At 38.7% G+C, this 11,823-nt stretch overlaps 1 long non-coding RNA gene across 1 annotated transcript; it reads left to right on the top strand.

Moving 5' to 3' along the window:
• The first annotated feature begins 4,450 nt into the window (after positions 1–4,450).
• Positions 4,451–10,463, top strand: LOC121382670. Its single transcript, XR_005959203.1, has 3 exons — positions 4,451–4,556; positions 9,588–9,677; positions 10,373–10,463. It is a non-coding gene; the product is annotated as an uncharacterized LOC121382670 (long non-coding RNA).
• The last annotated feature ends 1,360 nt before the right edge of the window (positions 10,464–11,823 follow it).

Raw genomic sequence — 11,823 nt, 5'->3', positions numbered from 1 at the left:
TCCAGTTTCTTTTAATGTTAAAGCAACTAAAACAATAGCTAGGCTTAGAATTGGTGTATCTTTTGGATTAAATGACACAAAATTTAAAGTTAGGAAATCTGATACACCCAACTGCTTGGTGTGTAATAAAATTGATAATGTGAATCATTATCTGATTGAATGCACCAAGCACACCAAAATTAGACTGAAACTGGAAGATTATTTTGGAAAGAATAATATTATATTTAATTCATTTAATTTATTAAATCCACACAAAAAAATCATGAAACAGTAATAGACAGGTTGTTGATGGCCTTTGTTTTCCAATCCAAGGTCGGCATTTAAATTATTTTCTCGCTTTGGCTGTCTCCACCTATTCTTAAGCTGTTTCCTTTTGTTGTTCTTTCCTTGTAATTGCCTCACTTATTGTTACTCGTGGACTTCTCTTACGTGAGGTTAATGCGTAATTGGGCCCGTCATTAGCTGTACGTTGTGTACTATCCTTCAGCGGCGACGGGCGGGCTCAGTACATGGCCCAGGTTTAGCATCGGTGGGGCTTTATTTATATATTGTCTTATTCATACTTCTTTTTTATCTATTATATATCTGTCACACAAATGTGTATTATCCTCTTGTGTTGACGGATGGATACATTTAACTGAATTAGGCGATACTTTATCATATATTGCTTTTTGCAACTTTAATTATGATAACATTATATTTATATAGTGTCACTATAACATTCTTTAATATAATTTAATATTTGAGCTTTACTCACTGTATAATATATATTATTAAACCTGACTATCCGCTGTCGTCCTCGGAATTTTATCGCGCTTGGTCGTTCTTTCTGTTTTTTAAATTTCTTCTTCCGGTAATTTTAAATTTTATATTTTATAATTATATATTTTTTTATTGTGGTGCTGGTGTATGTGTGTATGAATGTATATAGTTGTTGACAAACTTAATGAATCTGTTGAGAAGTTAAAAGTACATACTGATGGCCCACATGCCAAAGCTTCCTCACGAAAAAAACTAGTTTTTAATTATCACATATATCAAAAGAAAGGTAATTTTATAAACAAATAAATATTCCTGTTGTTATTTTGGACATTTCTTACCGATCGTTTTATATAATAATGGTCCAGCTACGGAGTAAAATGCGTGTCAAATTTATTAATTTATTACAATTTCTTCAATTTTAACTATAATTAAATATGTTGAAGTAACCTTTTTCAGAAGTTTCTAAAACAGATTGAAAATACAAATCCATCACGAAACAATTTTGGGTTTTTGATCGAACTACATTATGTTACGAACTTCGCCCTAACCGCGTCACCAAATACATGAACATTTGGTGTAGGCCCTATTCCTACAACTTGTGTCCGAGCCTACATTTAGCGTAGCGGAATGTGACGAGGTGTTCCGATTGAGACCAAGCTATGTAATTTTTGGGCTGACCACCAAAAAGTAGTAAAAGATTTCCGCTCTAATACCACAACAATCCTATGTTTGACGTCAAATACATTTCAATCGACCTTTTTTGAGTTATTGATTAAAAAAAATTCAGATATTAATCACTAATACACACACTACAGAAAGAAACCCAACAGCAACCACATTCAACTAAGCTTCGGCAAACTCCGGACAGCAGAATTCTAAGTTCGCCGACCTATATCGTGACGTTGCGTCACATGAACGCCCACTCAGCCATTCCGTCTTCCAGGGGCCGTCTCAAAACGACAAGTGCTCGACAATCACAAAAAAAAGTTTGTTTTGTGTAACGACACCACTAGAGCACATTGATTCATTAATCATCGGCTATTGGATGTCAAATATTTGGTAATTTTATCATTGTGTTAGAGAGGAAACCCGCTACTTTTTATCATTAGTAGCAAGTGATCTTTTATAGGCCTATGCACCATCCCACAGACAGGATAGCACATACCACGGCCTTTGATATACCAGTCGTGGTGCACTGGCCAAGCAGGCATACGACTCGTAGATGAAATACTTTTTTCACCTTGAGAAAACGTGAATGTAATAGTTTTGTGTGTGTGTGTGTGTGTGTGTGTGTGTGTGTGTGTGTGTGTGTGTGTGTGTGTGTGTGTACCACTCTCTGTTGCTTTAGTGATTGTCCACAGCCCTTTGGTAAAGCGGTCACTTGATGCGTTGTCGGTCTGGGATCGATCCCCATCGGTGGGTCCATTGCGCTATTTCTCGCTTCACCCAGTGCACCACGACTGGTATATCAACGGCCGTGGTATGTGCTATCCTGTCTGTGACTGTAATGAGAGCGTATTTATATCCAAATGTCCGTCTAGCTCTTTTACAGTCAGAGTACTCGGGATAGCCTATTGCATAAATAGTCTAGCCCGATATATTTAGAATTTGTATGCTCCCGAATAACGCTATAAGAGGCGTAATGGGATGGGATGGGATGGGAACTCGTTTAACGTGCCCCTATCCAATTAAGGTTCAGGCACGCCCACCGCGGACTTAGCCTCTGACTTCGCCAGTGACTAATTCCGGAGCAGGAGGGGGGGGGGGGGGGGGGGGGGGGGGGGGGGGGATTGAGTTTGAAGTGGACGGAATTTGGAATAAAACCATTTAGTGAAGTCCAGCGAGAGCGCGGACCAAATAGCAGACACCAAGTGATAGCCGTGCTGTGATTGGCTGAATTTCGATTCCTTGGTAAAACCTGTCAAAATCCTAAGTCTACTGAGAATAACTGCATCCAAAACATGTCTGGATTCTAAGTTAAGCCAAAAAAATTGTTAAGACTGCTCGGCCGAAAAGGTTTTAAGGTGATTTTGAGCAATTGATCGGGCGCCAAAGTAAAATGCGTCAGACTATTTATAAAAAAATAAACATAAGAATTTTGAACTCGATCGAAAATGTTTAAAGTCCAACTAGCCCAAAAAGGAGGTTGTTACCTGTCCTAGTTAAGGTTGGCGCAGCAGGATTCATGGCGAGGTGATGGTCTGTTCAGGCTTGAAGGACGGGAGAGCTGCGTTGAGGAGCTCGAGGTTCTTATCGATGACGTCCAGATAAATGCCTCGCAGCACGATCTTCATGATGCGATGGATGGTAGTGTTGAGCATATCTGGGCTCAGAATTCCCTGCCTGAACAGACCGTCCTGCTGTGCAGTCATATAAAGATAGTCGATGTTTCCTTCTGTTAATAACTGTATTTGGTATTTCCCTCTTCTGTCTGTTATTCTTCGCCAGTGGTTTTCCGACCAAGGTCCGGTCAATTGGCTGGGCCTGGAGTAGTCTCCAAAGATCGACGCCCGGTACTTGGGATGGAGTTGGTCGCAGACGATAGCCCAATCAGAGCGGTTGGGTGTTTCCGGTTCGGCGGCCGTTGACACCTTCCTTCTCTTGAGCTCTCGTTGCCCCGCTCCTTGGACAACAACGTTTGGAGGCGCTTGTGGGCTAGCTGGGGGGGGGGGGGGGTCCATGATTCTCACGTGCCAAGTATCCATCTCAGCTGGTGGGTCCACAGGAGGGATCGCCACTGTCAGTGGAGCTGACAGCTTTGGTCCCCCCTGTTCCGCTCCTGGCAAGTGCTTCTGTCGAGTCTCTGGGGGCGGCCGAGCAGAATGACCCGCTCCCGGTGGTTTAGCCACCGGGTTTGGGTCGCCCTGTATCGCCCCTGTTGGTCTCGTTTTCCTCTTCGGAACAGGAGGGACTGCCCCTGGCGGTTGAGCCGCCAAATTAAGTCCCCCCTGCGAAGTCTTAGGTCGCCGCCTCCGGATTCTCCCCTTCACTGCAGGTGTCTTGTTGGCTCCGTAACACAAGATTACAGTGGCATTGTCCCCATTGTGCTCGATGCGGTACTTGACCAGCGGGCCAAGTACACGCAGCACAGCCCCCAGGGTGGGGGGTGGGGAGAGAGAGAGAGAGAGATCACCACATTCTCGCTAATCAACTTCATCGCTTGAAGGTCAGCTTGGGTATGACAAGAATCGACAAGAGGCGTAATGTAATTGGTCGATATTAAAATTGTTATTTATAGATGAAATGTCACCTGGACATGGGGGGTCAATGCTGTTAGATCTACTGGTAGACCCAGTAGAGCTAATTTTAATCAGATTGTTCATTCATCCACTGTAGTTCCTAATTGTGACATATGTTGTTGTTCACATATTCACTTCTAGTAATTGGGAAAGAATTAAAACAATTGGTATTTTTCAATAGCAAGCATTCTGACTGAATTTTGCCCATTGTGCATTGACCTTTTGAAACATGGGTGTATAGCGGAAGAGGCGGTAGTTGTGATTCGGTTCCTGAACAGGTGGTTTGGACCTGTAAAATAAATGCTTATATAATGTATGTTCGTAATGGTGTATATTTTTAGTGCCAACGAGAACACGTTCTATTGGCAATCTTCATTCGAATTTGAGCAATTTAACTTGGATTTCAATGACAGATGACATCTGTGTGGTGAGACCTAACGCCTCCGTCAGCAAAGGGAAACTACTCGTCTTAGCAACGTTGAATAGAAACGTAATAGATCCAAATTTTAACATATTAATGGCCATCCGCAGTAGATATGTATTTCTCGGATGATAGTAAGTCTAATTTAATTATTATGCTTGATGGTGGTTTAGCTTGAATAAAAGTGGTGAAGTTTGTTTTAGTCCGAGTAGGCTACTCTGCCGTTTGCTAAATAATAAATTGCGCAAAAAAATAGTATGGTCGAGTATTGTAAAATCGAGAGTATTCTAAGTTCGAGACTCGGCGATTTTCGTGAATTTCATGAGCACGCTCGCGCTTCAGTCGTTTTGCTAATAAAAACATCACAAGAGACGCCAAGAGGTTACTAACAAGTTTCACAGAAATAATGTGATACAAACAGGTATCATGTGTGGCCAGTTTCTGTGAGCATTAGCATTTGGTTCTAAAGCATATCAATATTTATAAACAGACAGTTATTCAAATACCTATCTAACTAGGTTCAAACATAGAATTAATGTGACTGACCTATACCATCATACTTTTTATTTTGGTGAAAGACGTCAGCAGATACTTCACTGTTGACTTAGAATGGGTAACAGTAACCTAAATGGCCATAAATTTAAGTGTCATATCTTGGATAATCCAAAATGTGTTTGTGGGCTTCATGTGGAAGATGCCAAACATTTCTTGTGTCATTGCCCTCTGTTCAGGGTGCATCGAAATACCCATTTAACTATAATGTTTGATTATTTGGCGATCTACACTAATCAGGAAAATATAGACATTTTAAAATTTGTGCATGACTTTATTGTAAGCACTAAATGTTTTGAAACTGTTACATTTCTCTACCTGTATTATTTCTATGTATGTACCTTTCCTTTTTGTAGCTCACTTTTATGTTATTCATCTACTATTATGTTTTATTATTATTATTATTGTTAGTTATTAATTGTACTTTGTCTGTCATCTTGTCAGTTTGTTTGTAAAAAAGTGTAGGGAAAGGTCCTAATATAGGCTTGTAGCCTGTCGACCAATCCCACCAGCAAATGGAATAAAATATTGTTTAAACTAAATACCTACCTTTTTGTTAGTATTTCTACACTTAAACGCGCTCTGTCACGGATGGTTGACCTAATTACTGACCAACAAAATATTATATGACAATATATACATTTGATTTTGTACCTAAAAGTACTTTATTCAACCATCTACATAACCACCATATCACACTTATTGTTGATATTCTGAGAAAAAATAACAGCTATTTGGAGAGCAGAGCTATACACCCATGTTTCAAAAATACCATGGCAACTAAAAACATTCCCTGGCGTTTTTAAAAATGAAATCACATTTGCCAGTTGGCGACTGTCCAATAATTTTTACTTTAATCTGGAAACAAAACTGGACGTCGGAAAACAGTGGACCAGTAGCAATGTATCTTCCATAAAACGTGTTTTCTATCGGTAGTTTGTTGGAAAAATAAAAGTTTGAGACAAGTTAATCGGACTAGGAATAACAGTGACGTTAAGGGAGGTAATACTTGAATTTCAAGTGTTTGGAAATAATTCGGCCCCAGTTCAGTTTTGGACCAAATCGGTCCTGTCCATTTAGAGCCAGGTTTTATTTATGTATTAAAATGAGATTTTTTACCGGCCTCGGTGGCGTCGTGGTTAGGCCATCGGTCTACAGGCTGGTAGGTACTGGGTTCGGATCCCAATCGAGGCATGGGATTTTTAATCCAGATACCGACTCCAAACCCTGAGTGAGTGCTCCGCAAGGCTCAATGGGTAGGTGTAAACCACTTGCACCGACCAGTGATCCATAACTGGTTCAACAAAGGCCATGGTTTGTGCTATCCTGCCTGTGGGAAGCGCAAATAAAATATCCCTTGCTGCAAATCGGAAAGAGTAGCCTATGAAGTGGCGACAGCAGGTTTCCTCTCAAATCTGTGTGGTGCTTAACCATATGTCTGACGCCATATAACTGTAAATAAAATGTGTCGAGTGCGTCGTTAAATAAAACATTTTCTTTCTTTTTTTTAAAATGAGATTGTTGATTTCACTGTGTTTCTTTACTTGTCTGTTTCAAACTCAAACATTAATTATTTTAAATGTCGACTTATATATGCGTTTATTCTGCGCTCCAATCGTGTCGTGCTTATCGTGATGACGGGTCCCTCCACAATAACGACGTCTCCAGTCAAAAATGTTGTTTTAATCACGTCGGAAGTCATGTTCACCAGTGGAGGATGAAACATGTTTATATTTTCATGACTTGACTTTAGATGGCTTTAAAGACACAGCTATTTACAAAACAGTATTTACAGATTTGCAAGGCAGTATTTTACGAAAATAAATATTATTTAAACCAAAAGTAAGGTGGCCGATTGGCAACTACTAGTAACATGTTGAAGCCTGGTAATTATTATCACAATGCTTTTATTTAACTTTGAATGAGTACTGCAATTTAAATGCATATCTTAGCAGTGCCATTAAAATAGTAATTCGCTTAATTTCGTTTATTATTAAAATTATTGGGTATGGAATTTGATAATGATAGTTCATAGTCCTTCACTGTTTTAGTGGCACGGGACACAAACAGTAACTTGTAATTACTAGTTAACAACTAGGAATTACCCCTTCACAAGTTCATTCGAATGTGGTCCTCATAACAATTACGGCATTAGTAATGTGCCGTAAAATGGCAGATGAATCGATTTAATTACAAGTATATATTAGCTGGCTACTAAATATAAGTGGCTGGCGACTAAAAATATTATACTTTACTGGCCAGGGAAGAGTAAATTTGAACTTGCTTTGTAGAGCACTGGTTTTCTGTAACAACCGCCCCCCCCCCCCCCCCCCCATCGCAACGTGATTTTACCAACATTATAATACATGTAATAATAATAATAATAATAATAATACACATTTATTATTACTATTACTACTGCTGCTGCTACTGCTACTGCTGCTACTACTATTATTATTATTATTATTATTATTATTATTAGCCTACTACTACCTTTTTGGGGTGGAAGGACGGTGTCTTATCTGGAGGAGTTTTGGCTATAAAAGTGCAAGATTAACATGCGTGCACACACGCACAAACAGCAGGCTGAACTTGTCCCAGCACGTAGAACTGGATTCAACTGGGTTAAGTAATAATTAGCCAACCTTTGGACGATGAAACATGCAACAGTACACTGGTTTTTTATGCTATACATTAAAACCGAAATACCACTTTGTGAACCAGTCAAAATAATTTGCACACGCGCCTAATAATAATAATAATAATAATAATAAGGAAGAAACCTGTCATCTCTTATGTCTGTAACTGAAACATTATTGAAAGGGGTCCCGTGCTGTTCACCAGACTAGTGTGTTCCTACTGAATTGTTGGATCATGTCACAATTCAGAACACTTCAAATCAGTTGGTCATGGATACAATCACAAAGCATGCTGAAAATTCAGCTGGATTCTGCGATTCCGCAAATCCAAGATTTTAAGTCGGAGGCGTAATATTAGGAGATGTGACTATATTGGATTTTTGTTTTAAAGATGTATTTTTTCCTTATTGTTAAAAATAAAATATACTTTGTAAATTGAAAACAGATTAAAAGTAAATATTAAAACAGTAACTGCACAGTTATTATTAAGTATCTGAATCTCTGTGCCATCAGGCATGATTGAACATGCATCTAAATGACCAGCATTAAGTGTGTTCCAACTAAACAATTGAACTTGGTTGACTGAAGGGACCCACTGAATTGCAGGGGGGGGGGGGGGGGGGTTCAGTAAAATGTTCAACAAACACTCCTACTAGTCACATAAAGTGTTATGGTTGGCCTGATGATGAGATATTTGTAGATATACATATAGAGAGAGAGAGAGATCGTTCCAATAGTTTAATACAATTTTCTCTGTAATTTATATTGACAAAATATACAACCCTTTTCAGATGCCGAGTGACCAAAAACTATAAAGATTTACTTGGGTTTGAAAAGAGGGCATTCGGTCTTGGTGACAGATTTCCTAATAAAAATTATGCCATTATTAAAGAAAATAATTTTAATTGTATATCACATTAAATATGTTCCATCACTTTGATGTAATATAATTAAAAGATAAAGATTGAACAGGCATGTCACTGCGGACTGACTGCGTTGTATATATATAAATTGTCATCTCCTTACAACCCCATTGTTCTTAATCATGCACTTGTCATTCGCGTGTTAACTGTTGTGTCACTTTCACCTTTCACAGTGTTCGAAATAAGCACTTATCTGTTTGTTATGACAAGTGATAATCTGCTGGGACAAGCAAAATGTGCCTTAGTGGTTGCCCAGTGGACAAGTAAAAATGTATAATGCTGTTTCATTTTGAGCAATGACAAACACTGTCCTTGCTCTTTAATAAAATTAACAACTTATTTGGACAAGTAAAAGTATTGATGGACAAGTAGATTTGTAGATGTACTTGTCCGGTAGACTATTGAAAAATTCTGCTCATTTCTATCACTGTTTCAGTCGATGAATACCAGCACTGGTATAAATGAATCTTACATCATATTGGCAAATGAAACATAATCATATAGCATGTTACGACTTCAGCTGGATTATGCGAATCCAAGATTTTAAGTCGGAAGCATAATATTAGGAGATGAAATCACAAAATATTACATCATTTTCAATCCTTGAAACAAATAACAAACTCATCATTAAGATTTACTTACAATGCAGGGGTTGATGCCAGTGTACGACTTTAAATTAAACAAACAAAAACTTTTGATAAAATGTTACTTACAAAATCAACATTTAGGATGGTGGTACCCAAATATGAAAAGGTTTGTACACGTAAAAAATATTGATAATTATGAATGACCCCTCAGGCAGAAATACATAACATATAAGAGAACCAATTAATTAAGCCTACCCTTTAATTAAAACTCAAATAATATTAATTTATTTTTTTAAATAGTAATAAAAGAAAATGTATTATACAGATCTGAGGTTTTTCTTTTTGTCAATTATAAGCCTACCAGGACCGAGGTATGTGCATGCATAATTTGTGACAAAAGTATGTTTTATCCCAATACCCGGTAATGCATTTCAGAACATTGATACTTGAAAACTTGTTTTCAGAATGTGATGAGTGCAGTCGAACAAAGACTGCTCGATTGTTGTCTTGGATTGAAAGAAGAAAACTGAAGAAAAATCTAAAGCGACAAAACAGTAGAGTATAATCAGCAGGAGAGAGAGAGAGAGAGAGAGAGAGAGAGAGTGAGAGAGAGAGAGAGAGAGAGAGAGAGAGAGAGAGAGAGAGAGAGAGAGGGAGATGGAAGATGGAAGATGAGAGAAGAGAGAGGGAGATGGAAGATGGAAGATGAGAGAGACTGGAGAGAGAAAGATGAGAGAGACGAGAGAGATATGAGAGCTAGAGTGATTGTGAGAGTGAGTGCATGTATGCATGAGTGTGAGTTTATAATCTACATTCAGGTTCTTGGTGGTGGGTGGGTAGAATATATGGTGAGTGTATTTAAATTATTAAATTAGTGCAAACTGATTCATTATAACTGATGACCGATTGTGAAATTCCAGTTCCCCAACACTAATTTAAATGGACCAGAGTAGGCAATTTCTATAACAAACAGACAGTTTGGCAATAAATCAAATATTTCTATCAGTCGTGTGTATGTCCTATGTATCCCATCAAGTGCTGTTGCTTCCTCTCAATTAAAATCCTGGAACCACCTCTATAGTTGATAAATTTAAAAATTAAAGAAAAAAAGACAACATCCTTAGTTATAAAGACAATCAATTAGTTTAAGTTCAAATAGAGATTTGCTCCTTGTTTAAACTATATTTCTATATTGTATTTTTTTATTTTCATTTTGTTTTTCAACATTGACTTGTGTACCGGTATTTAGAATGCTGTGAGTGTAAGAAGAGAAAGTCGCTATCAATGATCTCTTGGATTCAAAAGAGAAAAGAAAAGAAACGACTAAAACATCAATGTGGTATGTTAATGGCAAGAGAGAGAGATAGAGCATGTGTGTGTGTCTGTGTGGGAGAGAGAGAAACAGAAATAGACAGAGAGACAATTGTTGTCTTGGATTGAAAGAAGAAAACTGAAGAAAAATCTAAAGCGACAAAACAGTAGAGTATAATCAGCAGGAGAGAGAGAGAGAGAGAGAGAGAGAGAGAGTGAGAGAGTGAGAGAGAGAGAGAGAGAGAGAGAGAGAAGAGAGAGGGTCAGCTTCAGGTTTGTATTGGGCAGGGGCTATTATCTGACAGTAATGACCCCACCCTTCGCCGGCTTGTCCTTAATTTTTATTATTTGATCTATCTATTTAAAATTTATATTGGTGTTTGGCTTTTTTTTAAATTTTAATATGTTTACTGGCATGCTCTTTTAATGAGTTTTTTTTTATCCAGTTTTTAGAAATCTTTTGATTTAATAAAAAAAATTAATAGGGCGGGATACTGCTCCTATGCCGGCGTTCTGTGACCTGGTTTACCCATACCGTCTCTCAGTCGTTTGGATTTCTAAACTAAAGGGTGACAGTGTCTGTTGAATGACGTAACGTTTTTGTTCTTTTGGTCAACAGAGAGGCGCCTCGATTCTTCTTGTCTTCAGAATACGTTTCACCGCCACGACTTGCCAGACTCAACTATTACTTATATCAACTAATAACTTTTAACCTCTGCCTCCAGCGCTGGTTAAATAATCTGTGTCCCTGTCCTAGGGACACCACCGTTGGAAAACTACACGAGGGATGCTGAAATTGGAGGGCACGACGGTTGGACGGGTGGGGGGGGGGATGGGGGGGGGGGGGTGGATCGGTGGGGCGGTGGGGGGATGAATATTCCACCAGAATTTAGGGTTAAGACGCTTAGGCGTAGGCGGTTTAGGCCGTAGGGTGAGGCAGGTTTGTCTGGGGGCTTGCCCCCTCTCCTCTATCTTCGCGCTTACCCCCCCCCCCCCCCCCCATTTCGGTCACACCCTAGTTACCGATATGCTCGATACCCCTCTTTAATTACTGTTAATTATAAAACCTAATAACAACTTCCTTTGGCCTTTGCCCAACCTTCAATCCTCCCTTTCTCCCCACACAGGGCTTAATTTAGAATTTTAATTGTTTGTAAAAAAAAATATTGTCTTTTGGAATAGCCCGTTTTTTATTTTATTATAATATCAAATTAAATTTTGGAATTACACCAAATAAATTTTTATTAATTGTCCCCATATTTATTTTTATTTTTAGAGTAATTTTCTAAATTGTCCCGTTAAATTTCTGGTCCGGAGCAGACCCCTGGCTATCCAGAGCTCGGCCCCGGGGCAGACATGCTTGAAGCTCTAGTGGCATATAAGCATGTT

The sequence above is a fragment of the Gigantopelta aegis genome, chromosome 10 (genome assembly GCF_016097555.1).
Source record: "Gigantopelta aegis isolate Gae_Host chromosome 10, Gae_host_genome, whole genome shotgun sequence".
Taxonomy (NCBI): Eukaryota; Metazoa; Mollusca; class Gastropoda; order Neomphalida; family Peltospiridae; genus Gigantopelta; species Gigantopelta aegis.
The sequence above is the reverse complement of the archived record's forward strand: the minus strand, read 5'-3'. Positions and strand labels throughout refer to the sequence as shown.